The sequence below is a fragment of the Talpa occidentalis genome, unplaced genomic scaffold (assembly GCF_014898055.3).
Source record: "Talpa occidentalis isolate TD23 unplaced genomic scaffold, MPIMG_talOcc4v2.1 talOcc4.10, whole genome shotgun sequence".
Classification (NCBI taxonomy): domain Eukaryota; kingdom Metazoa; phylum Chordata; class Mammalia; order Eulipotyphla; family Talpidae; genus Talpa; species Talpa occidentalis.
Window position 1 is genome coordinate 16,342,831 of NW_023600993.1, and position 14,528 is coordinate 16,357,358.

The following is a 14,528-nucleotide window of genomic DNA, read 5'->3' on the forward strand; positions in this document are numbered from 1 at the left end:
ACATCCCTTGTGACAGCTTAACCTACTACTTAAGCTTTCATTTTCCCCAAATGACAAAACTGAAGTTCAAAATGATGAGGAGTCATTGCTGTTAAATATTCATGACACAGTATGCTTTACAACTGTGAATTATGAATGATATAGGCATATATTCTATAGATTTACAGAAAAAAACCAGAAATGTCTGATTTCATGATGGAAGAAATAAATTCCAGAGTATCTTTTTCCTTTACTATCAATTTAATAACATATATACATACACACACACATATTCTAGTGGTAAGCCAACTGCTAAACTGTTCAGAATATTCATACATAACAAAAAATAATCTAGGTAATTTTACCCAATATCAAGTCCTAAGTCATTACTAGCAAAACAACTAATTTGACACATAGGAAACACTACTTATATCCAATTACAACTATTTCAGTTAGAATCTGCGATGTCTAGTAGCGGAGGGAGAAGCACACCAGGATTCTGGGGTCTATGTGACAGTGGGTATGAAAAATTTAAATCTGATACTACTAATTGGAAGTTGATAAAATATGATAGATATGGAACATAAAGGCAAAATTTGATTTGACACAAAACACTGGACTTAATGAAAAGCTATAATTAGTGAAATTGTCCTATAGAGTGAGTGAGAGTGAGTGTTTAAATATAGCTAAATTTTATAAATCTATTGAATATTTGGTCTACCATTCCCTTCATTACTTTAAAATGCACAATAATTCTGCCTGGTATCTTAGGTCCAGTATGTAACATCTACTTGCCAACTCAAAAAAATAAATGTTTGTTGTATTCCCTTGTGTGGTTGCCTTTCAAATACTCAAGGTTATTGGTTAGGGATTACAATGGACAGTTTGTTGCTAAGATTATTTTTTAATGTGTTCTCTTAACCTCAGTGATACAAATTCAACTCTAGTTACCATCGTCTTAAAAAATATTGTTCCCGTAGAAGGAATTATGCTCAGTGAAATAAGCCAGAAGGAAAAAGAAAAATATCAGATGGTTTCACTTATAGCAGGAATATAGGGGGGCCAAAGAAGACATCAGCATAAAAAAAATAACAGTACAAAACACAACAAAGCAAAAATGGACAATTATAACTCAGAGATATACTGCAGGGGAGAAGGAGGGAGAGGGGTCGGAGGGAGGGAGAGAACAGGGGACTGAGGTGATGGTGCAAGGGTGCACTGGTGAAGGAAACTCTATGGGGACTACACCTGAGGGGGTGGGGTAAGAAAATATTGTTTAAAAAAGAACAATCATGTAAAAAAAATATAAAGAAATAAAAATTCACACACAAGTGAAAATGGAAAAAAAAAATATTGTTTCCAACTGAACAATAAAACTAGAAGCTTATTGAGAAGGAATACAACTATAGTGTGACTTGGTCCCTGTATTTCTTTTATTGTTTTAATTTCCCCCATTTTGGATTGCTTGGTTTTAGAATATTTATCCAGTACCTTCCACCTAAGGACAAAGGTCCTCCTTGGCCTAAAGTGACTTGCCCTTGGCTGGTCAATTTAAATGTTAAAGCAAAGTCTGATCCTCAAGGGTAGTTGGCAGTACTAAGCCACACAGGATGGTGACTGCTGTCTCACACATCCTGCCTTGGACCACAGAGAGGATGAAGTGAGAATGGAATATGAGTCAGGGCAACTGGACAACTATTCTGGAAACATTGATTCAGAAACATTTGCTCAAGTCAACTGTCAGTGACTGGATGTTTATCCATGAAAGAAAACACATGTGAGTGATCCATGTTTTTCCTTATCCAAATTCATTATTGATTCTTTTAAGTTGTACTATTTAAATAGTCTAGTAATTCACCCAATATTCATTATGGAAGTGTGTAAAGAAAGGACTAATTAATAGTTTTCTGTCACTGTTGTTTAATACTATGACCAAAGCAGAAAAACTGCTATTATCTAGTTGTCAGTTTCCTGAGTTCCGTCTTCACTAGAAGAAAAGTAGAATCTATCACTTAATCACTTTCATGACAATTTCTTGTGCTTGAGAAATGCTAGAGAAGATACTATTAGGAGTGCCAGAGTAAGCAGTTTTAGACACTTAACCCTAAATATCCCTCTGTTCTTCAGCTGGTCTATAAAATAGTGCAGAAATTGGGGCAAGTACCTCCTCACAGAAATTCAAAAAAACTCTTCCTGGAAAATTCCTTTCAAAGCAGCACCAGTAAATGTAAAATAGTAAACTTTTCTTCAAGAAGAATCTCCATAAAAATCAACTAAAACTCATGATAAAGAGTGTTTTAATGATGAGCTGTCAGATAAGGTGGACATGTGTGGCTTTTTTAAATTAAGCAAAATAAAAAATTAAGTTTCTCAGTTACAATAGCCACATTTTAAACTCTAGTTACACATGATGCTAAAGGTTACTGTGTTGTATATTGCAGTTAAAAAAATGTCTATGTTTCTGAAAGAGAGCAGGATAGAGTATTCATAGCTATTAGTTCTTATATTTGAGGATGTTGAACACATCATTACATTCTCTCTTTGCTTGCCAAGTTTCTATTGAGAAGTGTGATGTAGCCTGATGGGAGTAACTCAAAAAGGTACCTGCTCTTCCTCCCAGTCACCTTCAATATTCTTTTTCTGCTTTGAACTCTTACTAGTTTCACAACTATGTGTCTTGGTATAGGTCTCATTGTACTTAACCAGATATTCTTTTGGTCTTATGAACTCATATATTTCATTCCTCCCCCACATGTGGGAAGTTTCCCTCTATTATTTCCTTGAAAAGTCCTCTGTTCCTACACTGGAGCAAAGAAAATTTCTTTAGTAAATGGTGCTGGGAAAACTGGGTCGCTACATGCAAAAGAATGAAACTTGACTACTACCTCACACCATGCACAAAACCAACTCAAAATGGATTAAAGACCTAGACATAAGACCTGAAACCATAAAATATATAGAAGGAAATGTAGGTGAAACATTACATGACATGCCCCTCAAAGACATCTTTACAGACACATCACCCAAAGCAGTGATAGTAAAGGCAAAGATAAACAGCTGGGACTATATTAAATTAAAGAGCTTCTGCACAGGAAAAGAGACAATAACAAAAACAATGAGAAACCCCACCAACTGGGAGAAAAATTTTGCACACAACAGTAATGATAAAGGACTGATCACAAAAATCTACAGAGAGCTGATGAGACTCAACAAAACAAAGAAAATAATCCAGTCAAACAATTGGCAGAAGAGCTAAAACGAAACTTCTCTGAAGAAGAAATGCAAATGGCCAACAGGCATATGAAAAAATATTCAATATCACTTGTAATCAGGGAAATGCAAACCAAAACTGCAATGAGATACCATCTTACACCAGTGAGAATGGCGCATATTAAAAAAACTAGCAACAACAAATGTTGGCGAGGTTGTGGAGAAAAAGGAACTCTCCTGCACTGCTGGTGGGAGTGCAAACTGGTCCAACCACTATGAAAAGCTGAGTGGAAATTCCTCAACCTACTAAAGATAGAGCTTCCATATGATCCAGCAATTCCACTCCTAGGTATTTACCCAAAGGACACAGAAACATTAATTCCAAAGAGCACCTGCACCCCTATGTTTATAGCAGCACTGTTTACGATAGCTAAGCTTTGAAAACAACCCAAATGCCCAAAAATATATGACTGGACCAAGATTTGGTACATATACACAATGGAATATTACTCAGCAATCAAAAAAGATAAACTCATGCAATATGCAGCAACATGGATGGCGCTGGAAGGGATCATGCTCAGCGAAATAAGCCAGAAAGAAAAAAGAAAAATGCCAATGGTCTCACTCATAGCAGGAATCTAGAAAACCTAAATAAGGGACCAGGAAAAAGAATAACTATAAGAAAGAAAAAATCCAAATCAACAAACAACTATGAACTAGAGACACACTATGGGGTGGTGCGGGGAAAGGAGGGATTGGGGTCAAAATAAGGGGGGGTGCAATTGTATGGGGAATATAAAAATTAAAATAAAATAAAAAGTCCTCTGTTCCTCCTTCTTTCTCTTCCACTTCTGTAGAAGGAACCCAATGTTCTATGATAAAGGACAATTGTTGCTTTGGTGATAGGTGTGATGTGGTGACATTCAGCTAAGGAGATGTGAACTCATTCCCCTAAATCATGTACAGTGTTTCACACTGATGTTACTTCAATGAAAAGTAAATAAATGAAAGAAAAGCAAAGAAATCTTTACAAAATTCCAACATTAGGGAAGTTTCTACGGGACATTACAGTTCCAGTGAAAAGCAACATTCTTGAGTGAAGATTAATGCAGATGAGATTCTTGATACAGTCTGTTTTCTGCATGACTGATAGGAGAGAATGTTTCATTATCCTTTGGTCTTTCACTTTAGGGGACTGAGCAAGAGATCTTTCCAAGAGTCAAACATGATGAGTATCAGAAGCCACACACTGATGTGATAATGTCAGAAAGGATTAGTGTTCCATTCCCAGAGAAGACAATGGTCAATCTTTGTTTATGATCAATGATGATACTACCAAAAGGCAACCTAATTTTTTAAAAATGTAATGTTAAAATCACTATTAATGAACAATGAGTACTTCAGATAAAAATCACCTCAACCAGGGATACAAAAAGGAGACTGCATATTTACTAATGACTGCAAATGGGTGTTTACTAATATGTGACCAGTTTTGTGTTATCTAAAAGCTTATAGTTTACCCAACAAAATGTGTCAAGACCCAGTCTCACTATCATCAAAATATTATGTCAAGATAAGGTATGCAGTTAAATCTACCTAGCTACACACCTGTTTCTCAGAGTAATTTTGATCATAATATTCAGATTTTACACATTGCAATCTTTAAAGAAAGGACACATTGAAATATTGTTATGTGGTCTTGCTTTTCCATGATCTGTGCCTTTCAGGTAGAACTTGCCTGAATGAACTCCTTCATGCCAGTAGAGCTGGGCATGTAGTTCCTTCATGGTCTAATAAATATCTTCCCTTCCTCATTTTTTCATACGTTGAAACTGTGTAATATTCTCCAGTTTATCTCCTATTACCTATAATTCTATAAGGTATTATGAAACATTTCCAGAACATATATGGTTTAGTTTGGTTTTCTCATCATGTATATTGGGAAATACCTTTTTTACTTCCCTAAAGTTTTGCTATGTATATATGTATCTGAGGAGATTATTAGTTGAGATGGAGAACACCAGATGAAAAGCATGTCTAAGGAGACAAACTATGCTTTTGATGTAAGATTAAGTGGAAATATCCCAGTGGATAAATGGGACTAGGGTTTAGAAGATACGTCTGGGCTGACTATTCTGAGGAAGCATTGGAGAGTCATCAGGTAGGAGATGAAATCATAAACATGGAATAAAAGATTTCTCTGGGAATATACAGAACAATGAAATCAGGTACTAAGCCTAAACCTGGAAGATCTTTAGTCCCATAAATAAGAACTTAGAAGGACTGGTGAAAGAGCAAGACAGAGAGGGGAAGAATGTGAACACCCGGGGGAAAAGAGAGAAATTGTTCATAGAAACAAGTGGAAAATACTGTCTAAGGTTGACTGTAGATGGATCCAGTAAGATGGCAAAGTCATGGATATTTTGGGTGACCTTTATGAGTCATTTAAGTGCAATAATCCACTTTTGAGACAAGCGAAGGAGGGACAAGGGACTTGGTAAGACAACTAGAAAAAATTAGTCTGAAAAATTTGGGAAGAAAAACTAGAGTAGGGTACTACAGTTAAATATATTTTAAAGATAGGGAGAGGAGCTGATTCAATCCAGAAACTGAAACATAATTCACTTTTGGAATGGCTCATTTTAACTAGCAATCAAGTCCATAAAATGTAGCCCATGACAGTATCATATATTAAATGTGGTCATATTTTATTTATCTCAGTTACATGCTACAAATTCTCTAAACTTAAGTATGTCAAATATCCAATCATCTATTTCTGGTTCAGGATGAATGTCAAGTATGAATTCCTCTACTTAGTAGCTCCTAGATTACATTTTAGAAATTATTATCACACCCTATGTTTTCTATTCTACCCTACACAGGTTCCCATATGCACTGCTGCACTTCCTTTTGTTTCCTCTTCACATGAAATTTTTAGGTCTGAGAGAATATCTATTTTATTCCTCTTTGATTTCTATGTACTAGGGGGTCCTGGTATCTACTTAGTAGCTTGTCTTTTTCAGGAATGTATCGTGTCCCAGTTTGTAGTATCTTGTTATAATAGTCCAAATAGATTAAGACACCTGTGTTCATTTGAAGATATTCAAAGGTTCATTCAAATTTCTATTCTATTTGAATCAATCTATTGTTGGTTCAATTCTCTCTTTCACTTTGCCTACATAGCCCCAGAACAGCAAAGTAGAAACTAAATTAGCAACCATCATAAATAATTATACTGAACGCAGGGTAATATCTCCTAGATCGTTCACTTGATTGTCAATGTTTTCATTCTATGTTTCACTGTGATGATTATTTTCACATTTAAATTGAATTTTCTTTCATAATAGCCATGAAAAAAAGTTCCTAGGAAATACCACTGGAGTTAGTATTAGGTGACATTTAGAAAGAGCTTTGAAAGAAGATACGATGTCAGTATTACCATCATGAAATGAAATCAAATGAACAAGGAAGATCACATTTTTGCTTACAGATCCTACAGTACAGCTAACACATTCCATTTGTATCATAAGTTAATTTCTAGGGTTTGGGAACTCAGAGTTCTGGCTTCCAGCTTTGGCTAACATTTTTACAAACTCAATAATAGCAAAAAGAAATTCTGATTTCAATTTCCTCAAGAACATTCCCTGTGGAGTTGACATGTGTTCTGTTTAGTCTAGGCTTCAATGTGATTGTTTCTTCTGGCAGGTTTTGCCTGAAACAAACCTAACTTTATATTTTCTTTTAATTCTGAAACTTTTGGTTCTTCAAGAAATGTAAAAACAACTAGTGAAATTGTAGTAATTGTGATATCATGAAAACAACTGGCTTTAAGTGAAGAGACATAAAATGTTTCTAAGTGATATTAAGCAAGAAGATACACATCATCATAAATTATTTTTATAAGAAGTCCTGTGATTTTGATCACTTATCATATTCTTGATTCTATGTTAGCTGTTTTTACATACATTATTTATAAGAACAATGAAAATATCCTTGTTCTCATTTTTACAGGTGGAAAAAAAGGCCACTTAGTGAGATCATTTTACTGAAAATAAACTTCCTTTTTAAATGGTAGAATCAAGAAGAATTAGGAACCAGAGAGGTAGGATTCCAAAGCTCATATTCTTTGGTTATATTACATCCTTCTCTTTGCAGAATACCTACGAAGTTGTGAACCCCACCAATTTAAAAAAGTGATTGATAGGAGCAGAAATTACCTCTGAGAAAAGGACCTAAGAGTTCACATTCAAATATGCAGGAGACAGCCAATACAGGATTTACAAATTCTGAAAAAAGTAGAAATTGCCTGTAGCCTCAGGGAAAAGAAGGTTTCATGTCAAGGTTATGGAGTATTCATTAAAATGCAACCCACAATGAAAATGGTCACCTATATGCTGATAAAACAAAAGACATCACAAAATAGCACGGTTGAACACAAGGCTTAAAGCTAACCTAAAATGAAAGGGAGAAAATAATCAGTGGGATCTGTTATTGCTGGGAGCCATGTTGGTAGAAATGATGAGCTTTAAAGTTAAACTGGACATGGTCTTCTGAAGAGGCTCTAGATTCATAGACTAATGAGCAGAGACCAGAAGTCCAAATCATAGACCAATGTAAATAAGAAAATACAGGTGTGCCTGGTTGCCATGATCTAATTCTCCCCTTCCTGTTAATTGCAACTCAAAATATAGTTACTGACTTTCCATGAGGCATGTACACATTTTGACTTATGCTACTGATCCAATCATTTTATTCAACTCAGACTGTACCAGAATTAACTGGCAAATGTAGGATGATATCATAGAAACTGTCTCTGATTTTCCTTTGACTACAGATTTACTAGTAGCTCATCTTCTTGTTATTCCTAAGAATTTGGATGTTGAGAATAGTATAGGCTTAAAAAATTTCTAAGAGAAAAATTTAATTTAGCAATGACAGAAAAACATTCCTAAAATTAAATTACACTCTGCTGGCACAGGGTGAACCATTTGACTGAATTATTCAAAATGGTACAAACTTCAAATAAAAATGACAACAACTAAAGAAATAATAACCAATTTCAATTTGGGGGTATATTATGTACCCATAGGATTTTAATTTTTACAGCAATTCTGTTCTCTCTTAGTATGTTTTATTTTTTTTTTAGTAGTAGAAAATAAAGTTATATGAGACAAATTCAAAGCAGGCTTATAAATATAGATTGAATGATGTCAATAACCCTGATCTTAAAAATAAATAGATGTTCTAGTCATTGTCCTGATAAGCAAAGCCACATACTGCTTCCTTTTCAAGTACTCAGGATGCCTGTTACCAATCAACCATATTTCTAGTTACCCTCAGAATCCTCCCCCAGTATCTAATGCAGCTGATCAGAGTTTGCTATCCTATCAGCAACATTGGCATTCAAAATGATTTAAACATGACAGCATATGGCATCCTAAACTCTACTCTCATTAAGTGATTATCCATTCTTTGTAAGGACTGAAAAATGGAACATGCAATAACCCCCAAGCTATTTGGCAAAGTTTTCGGTCTTCTTTGGTCAGAATCTGGTGAGAGCACTAAAGAGACCATTTAATTTTTCTGCCAAAGCTTGCCCAGGTTATAAGGATAGCTGGAAATTTGCACATGTTCCTTAATGAGCAAGAACACTGTATTCCTTAGCTTCCGTGACTGTGTGTTGACATAGTAAACATTTTCTGAGATCCCCTCTTGATTCAAATGTGACTGAGCATCTGGAGAATACCCAGCTCCCTCACAGCTATTCATTGTCATTGATCTGTCTGAGAAGCAGAAGTCTGTGGATTGAAATGATCAACTTAAAGCCAGAGAGTTCTGAGGAAAAGAAAACAACTTCTTGGGAAGAGATTCACCGGCACAGAGAATAGAATGATTCCTTCTGCATCTACAGGTATGTTTGCCTTAAATTGTAAAGATTACTTGTGCTTTTGAAAGGACATTAATCCCAAAGGAAGAACAAAACAGAATGAGTCAACTGCTTTCAGCAGAAATTCCTGCTGAGAAAGAGGAGAAATTCTGTAAGAAGCAACTCTTCAGAAATTGGCCCGCATTTTCCTGAATGATTCTGATCTGCCCTGCATATTGTTTTCAAAAGTCATTATGCCTTCCAAGTGCTAACTATCTGCCTCCCAAGCTATCAATGTCATTATGACCTTTTCTTGCTATTGATACTCTATAATGTCTCCTCGTATAACTAAGATAAGAAAAATACTCTTTAATTTTTTTTAATTTATGCCATTTCTTTAACTCCTCATTGTCCTTGAAGGTTTAGCTGAAATGCTATTTCTTCCTGTCCTGGCCTCCTCCTGTCCATTTAGCACCATAATCAATTTTCTCTTTTGCAAACTTCCACAGAATATTTTAAGTGGCTGAGAGAACAGGCTTTGTCATTAGAAACCTGAGTCGAAATTCCAACACTTTTGTTTTTGAAGGAAATTGTCAGCAATTTAGTTTCTCCTTCTATAAGATAAGAAAAAGAATACCTAAACCACAGGATTTCTGTAAGGATAATATGCAATAATATTTAATAGAGGCAATACTAAATTATAGCAACTATTCCTATTGCCTTATAAAGTTGTAAGTGTATGTCTTTACTCCCTTAATTTTTTTTAAGATATCTAATGAAGTGCTTTGAAAATTATAGGCACTTAAGTGTTCTTAAGTGAATGAATGAGTAAATAAATGACTTGAATAAGACATTGTTTCTTTGAAAACTAATCCAAAAGGAATAATAGAAGACAGAAAACTATATTTAATTAATTAATACTATTTGGCTTATTCCTATTAAGAACATGGAATTATCATCCATTCCTGTTTTCAACATATGAGCATTGTGGTAGTGGGCGGTGAAAACAATGTAAAAAAGAGAGAGGAAATAAAAATATGGGCAAAAAGGAAGCATGGGAAGGAGGAGTTTGATGGAAAAAAACAAAAACATTCTGGAGAAATCATCCTTTCCAAATCAGATATTCAGTTGGCTTACTTGACCTAGACAGAACTACAACAGTTTAGGGCATGGAAACTGCCCTAAACAAGATCCTATAAGGGGCCTCCCCGGTGGCGCAGCGGTTGAGCGCTGGGTTGTGAAGCTGCCCGCAGCCTCTGCTGTGCCGGTTCGATCCCCGGCTGCTCCCCGGCCACCAGAGGAGGGTCCCACATGGCGCGCAGACCTCTCCTGCCGCCCGCTGCTCCCCTCAGCAGTGTACTTCAGTTCTTCTGCCTGCTCTGCTCCCCGCTCTGGCTCTGGTGAATCCTCTCTCCCTCCCGCACTTCTGACTGTACCCAGTGCTTGTATGAATGAATGAATAAATAAATAAATAAATAAATAAATAAATCTTTAAAAAAAAAATCCTATATGGAAATACCCATTCTTACATGGTACCATCATAACCAAGAGAAGTATTTCTGTCTTTTAACTGGAAGGCAACCAATCAAGAGCATGAGTTTCTTACAAAGTATTGTTTGGACAGAGACTATCTCACTGTCTAATATGTAATGAATACCTAAATTATGATAGATGACTCAGAATCTAGAATGGAGACACTATTATTTTTGGTCAGTGGAAAAACAGACACACACTAATTCCTATCATCCCTTTGCAGCTTAGTTCTCAATTACCTATCTGCTCAGTCACCTCTTGAATTTTATTGCCCTCACTTCTCCTTCCTCTCAGATGTACTTCTTGGCTCATTCATTCTTTCTCACAAACATTCACCAAATATTTATTAGTTGCCCACTCTCTTGAATGCACTGGGTAAGTTTCATAAGAGTAAGTATGTAAGATACCAAGACCTTTAAATATAAATTAAATAAAAGCAATAGGTAAATCTTCTTACAAATCATGCTATCTTTATTTTCAATAATAAATAAATAAAAGCAATAGGTAAATCTTCTTACAAAACATGCTATCTTTATTTTCAATAAGTCATATACTCAAAAAAGTCCATGCAAATATATTCTGTGAGTAAAAATCTACAGTTTGGGGCCTCCCCGGTGGCGCAGCGGTTGAGTGCTGGGTTGCGAAGCTGCCCGCGGCCTCTGCGGCGCCGGTTCGATCCCCGGCTGCTCCCCGGCCACCGGAGGGGGGTCCCACATGGTGAGCAGACCTCTCCTGCCGCCCGCTGCTCCCCTCAGCAGTGTACTTCGGTCCTTCTGCCTGCTCTGCTCCCCGCTCTGGCTCTGGTGAATTCTCTCACCCTCCCGCACTTCTGACTGTACCCAGTGCATGTATAAACAAAAAACAAACAAACAAACAAATAAATAATAAATAAATAAAAACATGCCTCTATAAAAAAAATTAAAAAAAAAAAAGTTTAAAAAAAAATCTACAGTTTGGGCACAAAGAGTGTAAATTTGATTGGCACAGAACAAATTGTGTTTTTCATTGTTTCTGGAAATGTAAGGGCTGTACAATTGGTAAATTAAAAGTGATTATTTCAGTAATGAGATATTTCAAATAAGCAGACTTTAATCTGCTAATGGAAATGGCAGGGTGTACCTCCAGGGGAAAGCTTAAGAAAACTGACTGTCCTTAGATATCGATGCACCAAGAGCACAAATGTATATCACAGATAAAGTGGGTAGAAGGAAAACCAAGGGAGACAGAACAACGCTCTGCATATTTTTGAAACACAATCAAAATGAATGTTCGCTAGAAGAACACAGGATGAAAATAAAAGAAACACAAAATCAGTGAAACAAAACAACCAAAGAAAAAGCAAGTATGTACAATTTAGGCCCACAAATCAGAAAACATCAAGGCTAAGGATCAGGTATAATGTCATGGAAAAAAAAAAAGCCAAGATGTCACTGGTAGATTCACTGATTCATCAGGTATTGAGACCATAACACATATGAAAAAGGGGTCATAAAATTAGAATTTGGTACTTAAGAGTATATGGAACCAATTGGTTGGTCAATTAATAAATCAGAAGTTAGTGGAAACCTCCATTTTGTCAAATATTTAACATCACTGACTTTAGTCACAGAAAAGTAAGAATTCACTACATTGAATATAATTGTTAGACTGATTTTGGAAAAACAGGATGTAAACAGTATGGGATACAGGTTACATTTAGTGAACTTCAAGCAAAGGTAAAGATCAGAAGATACCCAATTGCATCAACTCAAACAAAATAAAGAGCGGAAAGCAGGACTATTGGAGGATTTGTTTGACTAAGTATTAAGTAACAGATGTAGAGAATCTAGCAAATGTCCAAAGCACAGAGACATGATTAAAGGGTAGGCAAGTAGGAAAAGGTGGGTAGTGGGGAAGCCAACAGTATTGGCAATGTTTGCCTGAAAGAAAGGGGCTCTTGTGTCTTCAACATTTGGAAACTAATATAAAGAAGGATGGTGAATAGATGTTCTCAAGACAAAATAAAAGCAAACAGAGGAGTGAAAATTCAGAGGAAAGGATGAAAATAAGTTTTTTTTTTTTTTTTTTAAGATTTATTTATTTATTTATTTATACAAGCATTGGGTACAGTCAGGAGTGCGGGAGGGTGAGAGAATTCACCAGAGACAGAGCGGGCAGCAGAAGAGGCAGACTGATGAAGTACACTGCTGAGGGGAGCAGCGGGCGGGGCAGGAGAGGTCTGTGCGCCATGTGGGACCCTTGCCGGTGGCCGGGGATCGAACTGGTGCTGCAGAGGCTGCGCGCAGCTTTGCAGCCCAGTGGTCAACCGTTGTACCACCGGGGAGGCCCTGAAAAAAGAAGTTTTTTAGTAGCAATCATGGCTCCAGGAAATGCCATACTTCCAGATGCTCCAATAGGCATGTCTGTCAAGGGTTTAGGAGAAGTAACCTCTAAATCTCATGCAATTGCATGGGATTCTTTGGGAAGATGTGCAAAATCAGAATAAATTAGAAACGGATGTAACTTAACAAAGTAATCTACTTCCTGATTCCAAGTAGGCAAACTTTTTTAGGGAAATGATAAATATTTTAGGGAAATGATAAATACTTTGGCCTCAGGGCTCTGTGCTGCCATTCCAATACTGGGATGTATTCCAATGCCATTCCAATACTGCCATTCCAAAACTGGGACAAATGAGCAAACAAACATGTAAACAAAGGAGCATGACTATATTGCAATAAAATTTTATTTATTGAAACAGCTATCAAGCCAGATTTAGCAATCTAGCACCAGCTAGAGTTGGTAACCCTGGCTGAAAATTTTCAAAATTTGGTGAGAAACAGAAATACCTGGTGGACTTGTGAAGACAAACTGCTGAGGTCCATCTCTGCTTCTGACTATCTTGAAAATGGCCTGCTAATTTCTACTTCTTACTAATTGTCAGATAAATGTCGTATTTTTGATCCAGAGACCAGATATTGAGAACCCCAAGACTAGAGAGGGAAGAAAAAAAAAGATAAACCCAAGGTTCAAGGGAAGTCTGTATGCTTTTGGGTCTGTATGCCTAAGGTTTTAAGTCTCCTGGCATACACATGGTGCATAAAGCCCAGGACCATGAACTTGGTGGCTTTTCCTCCTGGGATTAAGCACCAAAACACTGTTAACATCAAAATTGGCGGATTATCAGAACAGGTCTGAGCTGATTATCTTTAACAGCAAATAATACTCTCTCATTGGTGGAAGAAGCCCCGAACAGATTGGACCTCACACCAACAGATGTGTGAATTAACAATGGAGTGTTGTTTTAAGTGACCAACTTTCTGATGAATTTATCACACAGCAATAGTGTGTGGTATTGTTTCTGGATTGAAGATGGAGGCAAGTGGTCAGTAGCTAAGAACAATCTCACCTGATAGCAGCAAGGATATAGAAACCTCAGTCCTACAACCACGAGAACAGAATTCTGCCAACAAGGAGGAATTGGAAACCTATTTCATCTCCCAGAGATCTTCAGATTAGATCTCATTCCTGCCAACATCTGATTTCAGCCTTATGATGCCCTACAAGATAACATATGTCAGTGCTGGACTTCAGACCCATAGAAGTGCGGATTCATGCTGGAGCGTTGCTTTAAGCTTTCAAATTTCTTGTAAATTTATTACACAGCAATAGAAATCTAACAGGGGATGTGTGGTTTTCTGCCTTAGACTACCCCATTTGAACCTGTTATATATCCACTACCAAACATCATTATGAATTCCAGCAACTTCCTGGTCTGCTCAATTGTCATCCTTGCTCCCTTTACATGAAAACTCTTCAATGCATTAAAATGTATTTAGGAAGTGTCTCTCATAATTAAAACATTCTCCAATTGTTCTCTCTCCTCTTCTTGTCAGGGGCTCAAAGACACTGAGGTCACCAACAGCTTCTATGTAAAACTTAAGCATACTAAACCTAAAAA

At 36.5% G+C, this 14,528-nt stretch overlaps 1 protein-coding gene across 6 annotated transcripts in view; it reads right to left on the reverse strand.

The window, feature by feature from the left end:
- Positions 1 to 14,528, reverse strand: part of ZNF385D (zinc finger protein 385D) — an 860,299-nt gene that overhangs the window by 218,781 nt on the left and 626,990 nt on the right. The gene's annotated exons all lie outside the window — the stretch shown is intronic.